The 19,138-nt window shown below is 42.0% G+C and overlaps 1 non-coding gene across 1 annotated transcript; it reads right to left on the bottom strand.

The window, feature by feature from the left end:
* Positions 1 to 19,062: 19,062 nt before the first annotated feature.
* On the bottom strand, positions 19,063 to 19,134 carry TRNAD-GUC (transfer RNA aspartic acid (anticodon GUC)). The gene has a single exon. It is a non-coding gene; the product is annotated as a tRNA-Asp (tRNA).
* Positions 19,135 to 19,138: the final 4 nt, after the last annotated feature.

Raw genomic sequence — 19,138 nt, 5'->3', positions numbered from 1 at the left:
CATATTTACCTCAGAAGATAACCTTGATATTAATGGGACTTGCTTCCACGTGTGCATGCATAGAATTTGGGCCAGACAGCATGCTTTTATTGAATACTTACTAAATAATAAGTTCCACTGGGCACAGTGAAGCTCACTAAATATGCTTTCACTGGAGGACTGTAACCTTAGGTTGTAATCCTGAGCGCACTCATTATAGTGGAATGGACAACTTTTTTGTCCCATTAGGTATTATTGGAATACAACACCCACCTCTACTAACCAGTGTTCCAGAATCTCACCAAACTACAAATCCTAGGGCTCTGCAGGATGCGGCCATAGCAGTTAAAGTGGTATCAAACTACTGTAACTCTGTAGTGCAGAAACAGACACTGCTTGAATCTGCAGCAACTCCTGACATATCACATGATGTCAAGCCATATTGAAGTGAAAAAGGGACCTGATCTGTTTCTTTCCTGCTCCAGATTTTACAGATACATCTCAGGGACAGGTGATATAGGACCACAACTTTTCCCCCCGCCTGTTATCTGCCTGCTTCTTCTCCACCTCCTCTGTTCACCACTCCTTCACTCCTTGTATATTTGTATGTTACCCCACCTTCCTTTGATCCTCTGTTCACAATGAGGATGTGAAATTCCTTTTTTAAGCCTTAATTAAAATTGCACATTCGAAGATGTGCATAAAAATCTTTTTTTAAAAAAAATGTAAAAGGAAGCACACCCTTTGTGTGATTTCATGCCCAGCCCCCCACATGCCCACAGAAACAGTATGCACACCCACTCATGTCAGATTAAGAAAAAAGCACTGCAATTTGGGCATGTGTTGGAAGTGATTTTGTGCCTGTTTGCAGTTAACCTGAAGTAAATACATATTGGTTGTTGTGGGTTTTGGGGGCTCTTTGGTTCTGAAGGTTGTTCTTCCTAACATTTTGCCAGTCTCTGTAGCCGGCATCATCAGAGGACAGCACACTGTGCTCTGGTGTAGTTGGCTTGAGAGTGGAGTATTTATGGCTGTGGGATGGGCTTTTGTCTTTTTCTGTAAATGGGTGATTAGTGTGTCTTGTTGTGGGTGTACTGTTGTGATAAGAAGGAGAGATTATCTGTCACCGTGGTTGATGGGTGTCATTAGCTGGTCTTTTGTGTATAGTGATCTCCGGTCCTTGTGGCTGGGTAGAATTCGTTGACCTTTTGCACGCTGTATTTTTGAGAGCCGGGAGCCAAGTTTTGTTCAGTTTCAGACTTTCCTCTTTTTTTGTTGAAGTTCTGCTGGTGCTTGTGGATTTCAATGGCTTCCCTGTGCAAACTGACATAATGATCACTGGTGTCGTCCAGTATTTTGGTATTTTGAAATAGAATTTCATGTCCAGTTTGTTTTAGGGCATGTTCAGCTACTGCAGATTTTTCTGGTTGTTTTAGTCTGCAGTGTCTCTCATCTTCTTTCATTCTGGTGTGGATGCTTCATTTTGTGGTTCCAATATATACCTGGCCACAACTGCAAGGTATCTGGTATACTCCTGCAGTGGTGAGGGGGTCCCTTCTGTCCTTTGCTGACCATAACATTTGTTGTATTTTTGTGGTGGGCTTGAATACTGTTTGTAGGTTGTGTTTTTTCAAAAGTTTCCCCATGTGGTCCGTGACCCCTTTGATGTATGGCCATAAATACTCCACTCCCAAGCCAACTACACCAGAGCACAGAGTACTGTCCTCTGAAGATGCCAACCACAGAGACTGGCGAAATGTTAGGAAGAACAACCTTCAGAACACAGCCAAAGAGCCCGAAAAACCCACAACAACCATTAGATCCCGGCTTTGAAAGTCTTTGCGAATACATTAAATACATATTCTTTGGATTATAGCGAAGGGGGAGTTCCAGCCATTATCTTTTCACTGGCAGTGTCAGTGGTTCTTCATTGGGAGTTACTCTTAAGAGACACAACTGAGTGGATCCTCAGTATACATCATCTCCTTAGTTAGCAAGGGAAAATCAGAAAAAAAGGCTACGTAGTCCTCAAAATAATACAAATGCATGAATAAGTGATATCTCTATTGGACTACTTTAAAAAATTGAAACAGCAAACTTTCAATGGTAATCTATTTTTTTCAGGCTGTGCAGCAAGTTCTTGTGGGTGGTTCCAAATTTACATGCTTTTATTCAAGTCCCAAAGTCTCATGGCCATTGGTGCCAGGTTAAGCTTCTTAGATGGAAATGACTGCAGTCTGCAAGAGGATGGGGGAGGAGGGTGTGGCTTCAAACCCCTTCCCAGCCACTGTTTTGAAATTTATCACCCAACTCTTTAAACAAAGGGCAGCCATGTTGATTTGTTTCTTAGATTTTAATACCACCCTATTAGCACAAAGCACTATTCTGGGCAGTTTGCTGTTTTTTAGTTGTTAAGGCATGTCCAACTCTTCGTGAACCTATAGACCAGAGCACACCAGCCCTCTTGTCTTCCACTGCCTCCTGAAGTTTGGTCAAATTCATGTTGGTAGCTTCGATGACACTGTCCAACCATCCCGTCCTCTGTTGTCCCCTTCTCCTGCCTTCACACTTTCCCAACATCAGGGGCTTTTCCAGGGAGTCTTCTCTTCTCATGAGACGGCCAAAATATTGGAGCCTCACATTCAGGATCTTCCTTCCAGTGAGCACTCAGGGTTGATTTCCTTCAGAATGGATAGGTTTGTTCTCCTTGCAGTCCAGGGGACTCTCAAGAGTCTCCTCCAGCACCACAATTCAAAACAAGAATGCCACTACATTAACCCATAATAGGGTAGGCAGAGCAAAGGCAAACAAGATTGCCCTTGAAGACTTTTGTAAAAAGCAGTGTCTTGCGCAACCCTCTAAATGTGACCAGCGAGGGGGCCAATTGCAGCTTGATTGGGAGGCAGTACCAAAAGAATGGTGCCATAACCGAGAAGGCCCAGCTTCTGGTAGATGTTTTCCTGGCCTCCCTTGTTGTGGCAACTTGGAAGAGCATTGGGAGGATCTGGTGACATCGGTTGATGCTAATGGGGCCGGCCACTCCAACAAGAAATGGAATCCCAAACTGGTTTTGTGCCATGAAGTCAGAACTGAGTTAAAGTGACCCTGATAGGACTTTAAAAGTACAGTAAGTGAATTGTTTAAGTAGAGTTTTTACCAGTTCTACTCCCTCAATGAGTTTTCATGGTCAAGTGCGGATACAAACCCTGGTCTCCAGAGTCATAGTCCATCACTCTAGCCACTACACCAGTCTGGGTATGATCACCTTAGAGACAAGAAAAGGTGATGGCTAGAACAAAAGTCTGAAATGCACATTGCTTTCCTTATATAACCACATGAACACAAAGCATTAGCATTCAATTGTTTTCTGTGTAAATTTAATATATTGTTTTGGCAATTTGGGATTTATTCATTTTCACTGGTGTTTCCACATATATGAACTCATCAATACACACCAAGTATATTTTTCTGATTTCTCCCTCAGATGTTGTTGCTTCAGCAGGGCGAGTGGGCTGCTAGTCTTGATAGCTAAATTAGCTCCATACTTTATGATGACATTAAGCAACTCAAGGTTTAGTCAAAAGGCACAACATAAAGGCAACAAGACACATAACTGAAAAAGTGTTTAAACTGCGACCCAGAGAATGAAAGCAGGACAAGAACAAATGTACGGCAATATGATTTAAAAAATAAACCTCCCTACTAAAAGAAGCTTCAAAGCAGCCTCAATGTTATTATGTTTACATCCTAGATGTTTTCCTTAGTAACTTGTAACCAGAATACAAACTGATGATCAGTCACAGTGTCAGACCTTTTTTTTCCCAGAGAAAGAGAATACAACTTTCCTGACGTAAATAATAGAAAGGCTGGGTTCCTTCCTATTTTTTTTCTATAACTCTTTGTCTTGGTAAGCAAGACAAGGTCTTCAGTGTGGCTCCCCTCTTTCAAGGAATATGGCAAGAGCTCCCTCTCCTGTTTCTGTCTCCTACAGCTGGTGCCCCATCTTGTACTCTGTTACAACAGTTCCCAAATCTTCTGAACCATAAAGAATCCACCTTCTTCCTGTCGTTGATGTTAAAATTCTCTCCTGATTTATAGCCCGAAGAACAGTCCAACAGCAGAAGTCCAAATATACTTGGTCCTTTCTTAGGGATTCGTACCATAGCAGAAACACACGGCTGTTTCAGATGCTCAGCCACACAAGCAAGGTGTCAACAAGGCAGATCTTGGAAACATTACTTTTTTGGACTGCAAGGCCTAGAACTCTGCCGCCAACTCAATTGGTAGATTCTGCAGGCTGTTGTCAATAAATAAGCTTTCTACAGTCTGTAGCAAGGGACATACTGTTTTCTATGCCCCAGCTGAAGCAGAGATGTTAAATACATTCAGCAAACTACCCTTCTGCTTTTCCATGACAGTACAATTACTGTAACAAGAGTGTTGGGAAACAGAACAGGAAGGAGATCTATCTGGTTAGGGACATGAATGTCACTGAGCCGCTAGGGAATAGTGACCATGCTATGATCTCTTTCAACGTGCATGTTGGGGGGAGAGTGTCACGCAAATCTGACACAAAAACCCTTGATTTCCGAAGGGCAGACTTCCCTCAGATGAGGGAACTAGTTAGAAAGAAGTTGAAAGGGAAGGTAAAAAGAATCCAATCTCTCCAGAGTGCATGGAGCCTGTTTAAAACAACAGTAGTAGAGGCCCAGTGGAAGTGTATATCGCAAAGAAAAAATGGCTCAACTGAGTCCAAGAGGGTGCCAGCATGGTTAACGAGCAGAGTTAGAGAGGCTTTAACAGGCAAGGAGGGGTCCTCCCATAAATGGAAATCCTTCCCAAATCAGGAAAATTAAAAGGAACACAAACTCTTGCAAAATAAATGTAAGATGATGATATGGAAGGCAAAGAAAGATTTTGAGAAACGTGGCTAGCAATATAAAGGGGAATAATAAAAGATTCTTTAAATATGTTAGAAGCAGGAAGCCTGCCAGAGAAGCGGTTGGCCCTCTGGATGGTGAGGGAGGGAAAGGGGGACTTGGCGATTGCAGAGAAATTAAACGAGTTCTTTGCATCTGTCTTCGTGACAGAAGACCTTGGGCAGATTCCGCTGCTCAAATGGCCCCTCCTGACTAATAAATTAAATCAGATACAGGTTAAAAGAGAAGATGCTTTAAACCTAATTGATAAATTGAAGATCAATAAATCATCAGGCCCAGATGGCATCCACCCAAGGGTTATTAAGGAACTGAGGAATGAAGTTGCTGATCTCTTAACTAAAATATACAACTTATCCCTTAAAACAGCCACAGTGCCAGAAGACTGGAAGATATAGCATATGTCATGCCAATCTTTAAAAAGGGAAGGAGGGGGGACCCAGGAAACTACAGGCCAGTTAGCCTAACATCTGTTTCAGGGAAGATGGTGGAAAGCCTCATCCAAGATAAAATTTTGCTGAGGGAAAATCAGCATGGCTTCTGTAAGGGTAAGTCTTGCCTCATAAACCTTTTAGAATTATTTGAAAAGGTCAACAGGCATGTGGATGTGGGCAAACCAATGGATATTGTCTATCTGGATTTTCAGAAGGCATTTGATATGGTCCTTCACCTGACTGCTGCTGAGAAAACTCCAAAGTCAGGGGTTAAGAGGGCAGGTCCTCTTATGCAGTGGTTCTTAACCTTTGTTACTCGGATGCTTTTGAACTGCAACTCCCAGAAACCCCAGTCAGGACAGCTGGTGGTGAAGGCTTCTGGGAGTTGCAGTCCAAAACTCCTGAGTAACCCAAGGTTAAGAACCAGTGCTCTTATGGACTGAGAATGGGTTGAAAACCAGGAAACAGAGAGTAGGTGTCAGTGGGCAATTTTCACTGAAAAGAGAGGTGAAAAGCGGTGTGCCCCAGAGATCTGTCCTGGGACTGGCCCTTTTCAACCTGTTCATAAATGACCTGGAGACAGGGATAAGCAGTGGGGTGGCCAAGTTTGCAGATGATATGAAACCTTTCTGGGTGGTGAAGACGAGAAGGGATCGTGAAGAGCTCCAGACAGATCTCTCCAAACTAGGAGAAGGGGCGACAAAATGGCAAATGCATTTCAATATAAGAAAATGTAAGTAATATTACAATATATTGTAATTACATTACAATATAAGTAATGCACATGGGGGCAAAAAAAATCAAAACTTTATTTATCAGCTGATGAGCAGTCCATGACGGATCAGGAAAGACACCTTGGTGTGCTGGTGGACAGCTCGATGAAAGTGTCAACCCAGTGTGTGGCGGCAGTGAAGAAGGCCAATTCCATGCTAGGCATCATTAAAAAGGGAACTGGAAATAAAACTGCCAACATTATAATGCCATTGTAGAAAACGCTGGTAAGGCCGCACCTGGAATATTGTGTACAGTTCTGGTCGCCACACCTCAAAATAGTCATAGTGGAACTGGAAAAGGTACAGAAGAGAGCGACTAAAATGATGACTGGGCTGGGGCACCTCCCTTACGAGGAAAGGCTACAGCATTTGGGGCTCTTTAGTCTAGAGAAAAGGTGCCTGAGGGGGGACAGGATTGAGACATATAAAATTATGCAGGGGATGGATAAAGTGGATAGAGGGAAGCTCTTTTCCCTCCACACAATACCAGAACCAGGGGACATCCACTCCAATTGAATGTTGGGAGAGTGAGAAGAGACAAAAGAAAATATTTCTTGATCCAGCATGTTGTTAGTATGTGGAACTCTTTGCCACAGGATGTGGTGATGGCATCTGGCCTAGATGCCTTTAAAGGGGGATTGGACAGATTTCTGAAGGAAAAGTCCATCACAGGTTACAAGCCATGATGGAGATGTACAATCTCCAGGCTTAAAAGGAAGGTACCTCAAAACACCAGATGCAGTGGAGGGGTATCAGGAGACAGGTATAAAGTTATTTCGTGTGTTCCAGTTTTTCTGTTCTTATCTATTTGCGTATGCAGTAGCTCAGTTGGAAATATGTTGGCTCCATTTGTCCAGAATGAAATTTTTGTTGCATGTTGAAATCAGAGGATACTGATCATACAACACCACTAATCTTTATAGGAGCTGTTGCCCAATTTAACTAAAGAAAAGGGGATGGTCCTGCATACCTTTTTGCAAAGCCTGGTTAACTTTTGTTGTCTTCTAACTGGGGTCAAATATACGTTTATGCTGAATATTCTTATGATTTTTTGCTATAGTTTGCTGTGTGGAAATAATAGTCAAATAGTTATATGCACAGCTTCTCTGAGGGAAACAAAATGGTGTCACAGTTTGGAATTGTGACATTCCCTTTTCACAAGGAAAACATAGTCCTCCAGATGTTGTTGAACTAGAACTCACCTCTGGGTGCCAGAGAGTAAGATCATCTGGAAGGGGACATGTTCTCCACCCAAGTATTTCTTATCAATAGCCAAGCAAGGGCTGTATGCTCAGCAAATGCCTTGAAAAGGCTTTCCTGTCCTGAACAATGACACAAAAATATAAGAAAAGATAAATTGGAATGGGATCCTTGTCTGCTCCTACAGAAATTTTTAATGCTGATAAACTTCGTATTGTTTTGCCAAGCTTGAATCTGTCCAGATACAAAATTTCAAGTGGTTTTAGCCTTATGGCCCTTTTCTTTTCTTGATATGTAGAAAATTCTACTCCCCTTCCTGCCCAAAAGGAAACTGGAGGAGCAGGAACCCCTGATTTTGCCAGAAATAATTTTCAGTTCCCTCTATAAGCACAGACTTTGTAAAGGCGTTTAACATGCATTTATGAAAAATCTTTCTGTCTATCCTTATCTGTGACTGCCTTTGTATGCCTCAAAAACACAAAATGTGGCGTATGGATCACAAACATGTGGAAACCTATAGGAGAATGAATAGGATGAATTTGGCATTACTGCAACTTCCCTGAAATTTGTTAGAGTCATTCACATACTCTCTCTCTCTCTCTCTCTCTCTCTCTCTCTCTCTCTCTCTCTCTCTCTCTCTCTCTGTGTGTGTGTGTGTGTGTGTGTGTGTGTGTGTGTGTGTGTGTGTGTGTGTGTGTGTGTGTGTGTAAAACACTTTGCTTCTCCCATTTCCACTTGGTCTCTCATCCCATCCATATAGAACAGCAGAGTCTGCAGCATGTTAAGGAGTTAACAAAAAGAGAAGGGAAGGGTGGAGAAGGGAAGTGGAAAGGTGGGGTGGGGGCTAGAGGAACAGTGGCAGAGTTGCAATCATCCGAGCAGATCACAGGGTGGAGGAGGATTTTCCAGATCCTCTGACCTTAAAGTTAGGGAGTTAAAGGAAGAGGAAGCACATTTGCACAGACCTTCTGTCATAGCTTCCTTAGGGAGGGGTTCCTCTCCATGCACATATAGACCTCACTAAACAAGCATGTACGTGAAGTTCCAAATAGAGACAGACAAAAGAACATGTAAACAATAGGACTTTTTGGTCCACAGTGGGTTATCTCAAGTCCCCTCATATACTGGGGGTACAGAACTACTTACATGGTGAAATAAGTAAGATTAACTCTAATAACAACAGCATCCCCACCAACAATGTTTTGTTTTTCACCATAAAGCAGAGCCCAAGACTTAGGCGTTCTTTTCAGGAAAGGCCCCACTTAGACCTGAACTGTCTTCTGGGTAATTACAGAAATCATAAAACATTGGTCTCAGTAGAAAAGTAATGGAGCCTCCTCAAAGAATGTGAGGACTGTGGACATAGTTGGGTGTCCCCTGGGCAACAACAGCACCCTGTCAGCTGATCCATCCAGTCCAAAAGCACCACTGGGTTGCTTCTGATGCCCACAAAGAAGTAGACATGTATTAGAGAAACAATAGTTTGATGTCTGATTGTTTCAGATCCAGTTATAAAACCAATGATATAGTACTTAGCAGGAAAATTGGGTCTGTTGGGGATTCGTCTTCATCAGATTAAGTGGGCTGCAGTCCATGACTTTCATCATCTTTAAGGTGCCAAAGTACTGTTTAAGCCCATCCAGACAAGTTGTGGTTCTTGGATGTGGGTTGAATCTGTGGGCCTTTTTCTTTATTGATGCACATTTAATCACTACAGTGGACCCTCGACTTACAGACGGCTCAACTTACAGACTTTTTGAGTTACAGACTTCTCTGGCCACAAAATTTAGATTCGACTTGCAGCCGGAGAATCGACTTACAGACCAGAAAAAAACCAAAATGGAACAAAAATAGAATAAAAACTGCCAGTTATGGGATTTATCGGTTTTCAAAGCATTGTAGGTCAATGGAGATTCGACCTACAGACTTTTCGACTTGCAGCCACCGTTCCAATACGGATTAATTCCGTAAGTAGAGGGTCCACTGTATAAGCTTCTTCTCTCCTCCTCTCCTCCTTATTCCCAACATTGTTTCTGTCCCTTGTCTGTATTCCCCGATGTTGCCTGATTTGGTTGTGGATGTATGTAAGAACACATGTTTTGTACTTGTGTGCTAATGGAAAGGGCAGACAAGGAGTTTTCCCTGCATTGCGACTGCCAGGGGTTGTGCAACAAGAAGTCTCACAAGTCATAGTCTTTGTGTTTCACTCCCTTCCTTGCTCCAAAAGGCATAATGGGCTCATTGTCAATAAGCCAAGGCATGGAGACCCAAAGAGGAAGCCCACCTAAAGTCTTAAACTGTGTTATTATCTTAAGGCACACAGACAGATGCAATTTGTTTTACTGGCATGCACCATTAGTGTGGATTATGTTAATATACCACTATGCCACTATTCCCCCATCCCTGGAAAAAAATCCTGTATTTGCTCTTTCGTCCATCTGCTTGGGCCCATTATGCCATTTTGAGCAACACATACAGACATAACGTCATACTAAGACACTGAATGCTGACGCCAGATTATACTGGATAGAGCTTGTTGCTCCAGCTATAAAGCCACACACAGTCACACATCTCACTCACAGACACACATCTTGTATTATATACCCAACAAACCATAATAATTTCTTGAGACTTCAGCTGGTATCCTGAGACCTGGCCACCCTATTCGCAGAGGTCAGCTGAAAGTGCTTCACTCCTGCCCTCAAGTGGAGAAAATTCACCCAGAGAGTCAGTCAGAGACGAAATGACACAGCCATGCCAACTGATGGCATCCAATCCAACCCACCATTATTAGGCCCGACCACTTAAAATTGTGGCCCATTCCTGTGCCAAACTGTGGTATCTGCCTTTCAAGTTTATTATTCTTTAATTTGTTTGTGGCTATGATGATAACGATTTTATCACTTAGCTTGTTTTTACTGGTGTTGTTAGCCATCCAGAATGCTTCTTTTCTCTCTCTTTTTTTTAATGGAAAGGCAAGGCACATTATAAGAAACAGAAAAATGAGATCTGATCAAAAAAGCCTGGACAAGTTTCTCCTCCTCTAGTATTTATGTGAAGAGGAGACTGAGAGCCTTTTCTTTTATTTTAGCATTATGTCTAACCAAGACACACTGTGATGAGTCTTTATTAGCAAAAAATTTGGCAACTTTTTAAAAATTAAAATGCAGTTCTAAAGAATTCATATTTAAAATGCGTCTTTCAGAAAGTCACTTAGTGCTGACACTTTAAAGATGGTGACCAAGATGTTCCATCATAGGAGCCAACTCATTTTCTACTGAACCTGTTAAAATGTTTGGCCAATCATGTGACTTCGCCAAGAGAACATTCTTCAGTATTTTATGTGCAGAATGCATTGCTTCTGACTGTATACGGGGCTACCTGGAGCATGTAAACTCTTTCTTGCCTCCCTGGACAGACAGTGAAATCTCATAAAACAGGTAGATTGTGTTTGATTTAATGGATCATAGGATCTACACCTTGTGAATCATTTCCAGAATCCACACATAGTTGTATCAAAGGTGGGGTCCTCATGTTTAAAAATTTTGAAACTGTTATTTTAGCATTTATTCAATACATATATATTTTGAGAGGCAGGCAGCCTGGTGCCTGTCTGGCACAACAGGTCTGGCATAGCAATTAAATGTCTGCCTGCCCATCAGTCTGCTTCCTGAGACGTATTTCAGATGCTGGAAAGTATGCATTGTAGTATATTAGCACTTAAGTGTGTTGCTCCATTCAATTTATTTCAATGGCACCAATGTTTCTGATTATTAATGGGCAAATAAGCATCTGCACTTCTGTGTAGTTTTCTAAAATTAAGGTATATTTCAATTTTAATATATATTTCATTGGTGATGTTAAGCAGAAACCATAAGTTGAAAGAAGTTAATTGTTCGGACTAAATTTGAGCTACAATTTCAGAATCTTGTAGCTAGTATGATCACTCCAGAAATTATAGTCCAAGAACTTTTCCAAGTTCAAATAAAAATGTCGAAAGTTCTCATTTCAGGAAATACCCCTTAATTATTTTAAGCTGTGGCCCATCAGAGTCCTCCTACCATCATATCCACCAATATAAAAACATTGAGGTAATCATTAGTAATATTCCCTCAATATTTTTATATTAGTCAGAAGCTATGAAAGAAAATTTAGTTCCCACAAAAAGGAGATGAATGTCTTGCCAGAAGGAAGCCCAGGGTTGCAAAAGGAATAATCAAATGGTCTTGCAAAAGCATGGCTTGAATATTGTTATGGATATACCTGAAATGAGTAAACACAATTTGCTGAATAATCTAACTCTCACCTGGGTCAAGTTCAAGTATTTCTTGGGCGGTGGTGGTGGGAATATAGCAATGACAGGAAACATGACTGTTCAAGTGAAAAAAAACTTAATCCAGAGTTTTCCAGCCTCATGCCTGCCAGATTAGCTGTATTAAAACTTACCACCCCCAGAATGCTGGGGATAATGGGAGTTGTAGTTAACACATATGGAGGGAAATGGGTTGGGAATTCACCCCTAACTTACTGGTTACCTTAGTTCTATAAGCATTGCCTGCAATAGTGGCCTAATATTTTAGATAAACTAAATTCTCTTCCTACTGTTTCCACACTGGATTCTTTCAGAGAAAAGCTCGGCTACTCTTCAAACCACTATATTGTTAGGACATGAATACTGTACAGTATCAGCTACTGACATGTTGCGTGCATGTATGTCTGCATATCAATAATCAATACTTTATTAACAAAGATGCTTTACATAGAGAGTTCTCACAAACCTGACGTTACAGTATTTTAATTTCTCAGAAAAGATCGTATCATGCAACAAGCTGGGTCCCACCGCTCTTCACCTCACACAGTGCCCACTTCGCTTGTTCTCACAATTAACACTGTTTACCAGGTATTCATTCTTCATTCTGTTAGGAAATTGGATGGGTTACGTCATACTTCACTGGTCTGTTACAGGTGGCGTTATTTCCACATGAGAAAGAAGATTTATTTTGCTGTGCTTCAGACTGCTTCAGGGACATACCTGGCAGAGCCTAAACACCGCATTCTATTCCTAATTGCTTGTTAGCAGAGGCTCTCATGAGAAATGAAGGGAGGGGTTGAAAGAAGTTACATTTTGAAGGTGACGTTACTGCACAAAGGATTCAAACCTGATTGGATAACACCATGTTGCGGGAACATGAATTTAAGATCTAGCAAGGAGTTAGTTGATGTCTCCTTTTTCATATAGCTATCCTTTCATCTGTCTGCCTGCAGATGATGGATTAGGCATAGAGATGATGTTGTAGAGACTTGGTCATGATTACTTATCTGGAAAATTTAGGCAAAAGTAGCCAGTTTTTATTATTTTATAGGGATTGCTTTCACGTAAGCCCATTTGATTATCTGAATATGTTTTGCGCGATGCTTTTGAGTTGCTTTGAAGTTGCACGACTGCCTTTTAGAATTTTTATTTTTTAATCATTTTTAATAAACTTTTAAATATTTTACCAAAGTGTGATCCTTGAGTTTGAGTGTCTAAAGAAGGGTCCTGGCCAAACGGCTACGTTAGCTACATGTAAGTATTTTGGGTGGTCTGCCTTGTTTGGTTGGTGTACTAGGTACAAAGTGCACAATCAGGAGAACTTCTGTCTCAGGAAAGGGGGACATGTGAAAATTTAGGTTAGAAGCTTGTCCACAGTGCTAATTCATGTACTCCCTGGGTTTCACCCAGCCTGGGGTTTAAAGGATGGTGAGTACAGTGGTGCTTCGCTAGACAGTTACCCCGCATGACAGTTTTTTCACTAGACATTGACTTTTTGCTATTGCTATAGCGATTCGCAAAACAGTGATTCCTATGGGGGAATTTCGCTGGACAATGTTTGGTCCCTGCTTCGCAAACCAATTTTCGCTAGACAACAAATCTGACAGCTCCCTCCGCGGTCGCAAAACATTTTTTTGGGGGACCTAAGCTTTGCAAGACAGCTATTTAAACAGCTGATCGGTGGTTCACAAAGCCGCTTTCCTATGGCCGATCTTCGCTAGACAACGACAATTCTTCCCCATTGGAATGCATTAAAGAGGTTTCAATGCATTCCAACAGGGAGATGCTTTTCACTAGACAATGATTTCGCTAAACAGCAATTTCAGTGGAATGGATTATCATCGTCTAGCGAGGCACCACTGTACTCCCTGGGTTTCACCCAGCCTGGGGTTTAAACGATGGTGAGTATAGTACTACAGAGGCTCCTTCGCCTAGTGGAATGCCCTTTAGGGGGTTGTTTACAGGTTCCACAGCTTTTCAGCTCACACAGTGCTCAGCTTGCTTGTTCTCACAGATAGTTAACATTGTTCACCACGTATTCATTCTTCAGAGAGGAAACAATTAGGAATGAAAAGCAGGAAAACTGAACTGCTACTCATAGCTGATTGGGGAGGCAACAAGGTCAGCAGGTCTGTAACAATAAACAACAATCCGTAACCCAACAATCCTGTACATGAAGATAAAAATGCAGCAAATGTTGGGGCAGAAAATGTCTGTGAAAGGTAAAGGTGTATAGTAGATTTGGACTGGGGTAGAGTGGGATTTTCTCTCATTTTCTCAGCCAAACCATAGCAGCTGATCTATGAGAGCTGCTGGATAACTGTGCCACTTCATGTTCAGGCTACCCTCAGCCATCCTACTCCAGTTTCCCTTCCAAAAGCAGAGGATCAATCTGAAAGTATATGCCTGGCTACTGGCTTCTAGATGCATGTCTGAGGGTGTATGTATGAATGTCCAGTTATGTCCATGGATCTTCCTGTTGCCCTTCCTCTCCCACCAGTGACCGCTGTGCATTCAGCCCCACCAACCTCAATGAGCACCAGCCACCCCAGTCACAGACTACCCAGATCTGATAAGTTGAGCTAAACATTAGATAGCTGGGATATTACAATCCGTAAATGCATATACAGTAATAATCATGTGCAGAATAACACACTGAGCAATTGGTGTAGAAATTGTATCATCTAGCATTCATGCACCTTTGAACACTATCTCTTTGAGGCCGCAAAGACTTGGTGGTTGTGGTTTGCTATTTCTCCATTTGTGCTGCTTTCTGTCTCAATGTGTGCCTTCTGTTGTTGCCCTTCTACATGTTCCACAGCAGATGCAAGTAACAGAAAGCAGCTCCAAGGGCTACATAATACTCACCATTCAGATGTGGATGAAGAGGCACGAGTCGGACGTGCAAAACATAATGGTGTACTAATTATTTTCCCAAGAATATTAAGCACTTAATATATTATTGATGTTAAAATCTCAGTTCTTCTAATAATGTACCCTTGTGGTTTTGAAAAGTTAGTGCAAGTAACAATAATTACAGTAATTTTCAAGTTAGGTGGTTTCTGCTGTTCTGCTGAGCATGGAGAAACTATATGTTTAGATTACTATTTGGGGAAATTTCTCCAAGCTTTGTTCTGAAGTGGAACAAATCCTTCTTTGTGCTCTCTCCAAAATAATTTTTAGTTTCTGTTCTTAGAAGATTTTACACCCATTTTTAACACCTTTAGTAATTCTGATATAACAACACATTTCCCCCTTTTCTCCAGTGATTCATTTCTTGCATGATTGTATGGCTCTATAACTCATTGAAAGGAAATACAGTAGAACCCTCACTGCCATCAGCAGGTTTGGTATCCGTGGTTTCAATTATCCATGGTATACTGCAGCCCTATATACAACATATAAGGGGGTAGGCCTTGTGGCCTTTATTGCATCCCCTTGTGGCCTTTGTCCCGCCTCCTTTTACCTTGTATATAACAGTAGTCCCCAATCTTTGACCTCTAGATGTTCTTGAACTTCAGCTCCCAGAAATCCTGGTGGTGGTGAAGGCTTCTGGGAGTTGTAGTCAAAGAACATCTGGAGGCCCAAGGTTGGGGACCACTGGTATATATGGTTTGCTACTATCTCCAGTTTCAGGCATTCACAGTAGATAATGGAATGGATGCCCCAAAGATCCAGGTGTCCTGTTGTGATAGCATTTTTAATTTTCATCTGAAAGTCTGCTCTTTTAAAATTATTTTAAAGGTAAGATTTATAAGTTTTCAAGAGCTGCGCAGAGTTGATAATGATAGGATAGTTTGAATGTCATTCATTCATAGAGTTACTGTAAGTCAGAGGTAACATGATGGGATATGAGAACAACAACAACAACAACATTTATATAGAATAAAGACAGATGGGAAAATAATTGTGCTGAAAAATAAATTTCTCTCTCTCTCTGTCCCATATCTGTATGTTTCATTAGTACTGTGGACAAAAATATAGCTGTTTGTCACAAGAAGTGCAATTTATTATAAAAAAAACCAAATATATACCATATATACTCTAGTATAAGCCGACCCAAATATAAGCCAAGGCACCCAATTGTACCACAAAAAAAACTGGGAAAACTTATTGACCCATGTATAAGCTGAGGGTGGAAAATGTAGCAGCTGCTGGTAAATTTCAGAAATAAAAATAGATATCAATAAAATTACATTAATTGAGGCATCGGTAAGTTAAATGTTTTTGAAGATATGGTCCTTCTGAGCTGCGAGACACACTTCACTGCCTGTGGAGGGAGGACTCATACTGGATGCTGCGCTTATCTACTGCTCTACTGCTGCATAACAAGATGGAAGGGGAGAGAGGATGGAGGAGGAAGGTGGTAGGAGGAAGGTGGGTATATAGAATATGCAGAAGGAGGAGGATGGGAATGTCCTGGAAGGGGAAATGCAGTGTACTTAACCCGGGTCATCGGACCACCCACAGAGGCTGCAGGCGCCTGTAGATGAGTGGGGGAATCCAGAGAACACCTGCACTGCAAGGGAGAACATGTAATTTTGACACTGGCTCGACTATAAGCTGAGAGGGTGCTTTTTCAGCAAAAAAATTGTGCTGAAAAACTAGGCTTATACTCAAGTATATACAGTACTTCCTATCCCAAAACGGAATTAAACCACAGCCAATTCTATTCATGAATATAATATCTAACCATCCTTTTTATCTGTACAAAATTAGTTTTTAAAACTTTCCACATTCAAAATATTATTTTATCATCCATTTACTAAACAAAATTAGATTTTTAAACTTTTAAAACTATAACATTATAATTGCTACAAAACAGCTCGCAAGCAATTTGTTGGTACAGTAAGACCCCCCCCCCCTTATTTGCAGAACTGGTATCTGCTGATTCACTTATTTGCAGTCTGAAAATACTAAAATTAAAAGAAAAATCCCAAAATATATGTACAGTATCTATTTTTAACAATGAGGTTCCAGAACTGGCCTCTAAAGAGTGCCAGAGACCATACTATGTACAGTATATTGTTTGCTTTTACAGTGGTGCCTCGACTTACAGACGTCCCCACTTACGAAAATTTCGAGTTACAGAAAGCTCCAGCGGCAAAATTTTGCTTCTACTTGTGGCCGGACCTTCCACTTACAAAAGGAAAAAGGCCAGGGGAACGGGCGGGAAATTTAAATTTACAGTACTAACTGTTGGTGGCGAAGAAAGAGGCTGCTTCTTTGTAGCTGTTTCACCCCAATGGTTAGGGAAAGGGATGCAGTGGGGGTGGTGCAGAGCCAGGAGGCTTGATCCTCCTGGGTGCTCTGGTGGTGCGGGCGGCGGAGGCAGTGGTCGCCCAGCGCTGGGAGGCTTGAGCTGGCCAGGGTGCTTCAGCCCCTTGTCTCGCTTCCCGCTCACTCCGCGCCACCCTCCGCCATTTGAATTTCCCACCATGGGCCCACGGAGGGTGGTGCAGAGCAAGTGGGAGGCGATCCGGGAGGCTAGCGGCCAAAGCACCCTGGTCAGCTCAAGCCTCCCAGCACTGGGTGGCCGCGGCCGGGGGTGAGTGGCCCAGGCACCCCAGCCAGGCTCAAGCCTCCGGGTGGCGGCAGTGGAGCCAGGGCCGGGAAGAAGCGGTGGAGGTAAGGTGCTGCTTTTAACTTCTTACTGTTTGGGGGTGGCTTTTGAAGGGTGGGATTGGGCTGGTGGGGTTATGTTTTTAGATTTGTTTTGTTTGTTTGTTTGTTTTTGCAGGCCCAGGGGCTTGCAGTGTTTTATTTATATTTTTATTTGGGGGGTATTTTTTTCCTTCAGCTGGAACGGATTAAATGGTTTTCATTGCACTCCTATGGGAAATGGTGCTTCGACTTACGGAAATTTCGACCTACGGCCACTGTTCCAATACGGATTAATTCCGTAAGTCGAGGCACAAATGTATAATAATGTTCACTATAATCACTATGGACACAGAGGTCCTACTGTATTGCTAACAAAGGCTCAGATCTATAAATCCCTACATACCACTTTGGACTGTGCTTGGTGCACGCACAGCCATTTAACACCCTACAGGGATGAGAAGGAGGCGAGTGAGTGGGGAAAGGGAATACGAGGGGAAAGGGCCAACGTAGCCAGAGAAAAGAGAGAGGGCAGGATGGCCCAACTCGTCTGGGACGGGACACAGAGCCTGGAGAGTCCGACACAACTTTGAGAGACCCCACCGTCCCTCCCTGTCATTTCCACCAAGACCCGCGCTGAAGGCCTACAAAACCTGTTATGGGAGCTGGACGGTCTGAAACCCCTCAAGACAATCTGGTTACGTTCAAGATTTTAACCTCTTTCACACACTGTTGTGTGGAGAGGAGAAGTTGGAGATACTTGTTAATGTTAACAGTTTTTGGATCTACCTTAAATAAAGGTTAATGGTATGGATAGGTTGTTTTTGGTCTATCCTAAAGGAGGGTGGGGCAGGGATTAACCCCAAGGACAAAGCGAACCCTGACCCATTTATATCCCGCCCAACCAGTAGCTGAGTCCCATATTAGAGGAGTATTGATCCATTTACCATACCAGCTTGGACTCCCCACCCCCACCTCCAGTTAGCACGTTTCATTTTGCTGATCAGTTACTTTAAAAATCAGTACATGCACAGGAGCAGGAAAATGCAATACAAGGCAAGCTCCCCAAGAGACTCTTTGGAAGAATTACATCTCTAGCCTAGGGACCTGAAAAGGCTAGTTTCAAAACCTGGTGGTTTTTACAACAGAAAAATGTCATAATCACTGTTGAGAAAACAAAGTTAAGTAAGCAACTGCCAAGGAGAACGCTGCTTTTAATATACAAAAGGTCAAGAAATAAAATCCATTAGAATGCTAGAACAAGCCTGGGAGGAGGCTGGGAGGTAGGGTGGGTTTAACAATAATTTCTTACTGCCAGAAGTACATAAGTACACACACACACACACACACACACACACTCCAACCTCAATGCAATAAGTTCAAAAAGTGACATTTCCAAATTCAATGCAATACTACATCAGATTGCGATTTGTAAAGGCAGTTCACCATTAAATTGCAGTTCATTTTCATTGTTGCTCACAGTATTGTTTTTCACAATCCAATTATTAAAACAAAATTCTCTTATTCTTCATCTTAAACCACGTTTAAAAAGTTATAGTCTGAAAAAAGATTTGAGTATATCCACTAGATTAATCTGTATCTGAATGTGCTCAACAGAGCCACAGTGATCATGATTACAGTATAGAAAAGAAGTGCCACTGTGAATTGAAACGGACTTCCATGTTAACATAGTTATGGTATCGTAAACTATAACGTCCTTTAGCCAAATCCCACTATCGGGGCAAATTTTTTATATCATTCCATAGTCATAACACAGATACACTCCAGGTTTCAGACTGAGAGGAGGACGGGGGAAAAAAACTGCTCTCCCCGTCGGGGAATCGAACCCCGGTCTCCCGCGTGACAGGCGGGGATACTTACCACTATACTAACGAGGAGTGG

Source organism: Pogona vitticeps, chromosome 5 (genome assembly GCF_051106095.1).
Source record: "Pogona vitticeps strain Pit_001003342236 chromosome 5, PviZW2.1, whole genome shotgun sequence".
In the NCBI taxonomy this organism is placed as follows: domain Eukaryota; kingdom Metazoa; phylum Chordata; class Lepidosauria; order Squamata; family Agamidae; genus Pogona; species Pogona vitticeps.
Note: the sequence above shows the minus strand (reverse complement) of the source record. Positions and strands in the feature narration are given on the sequence as shown.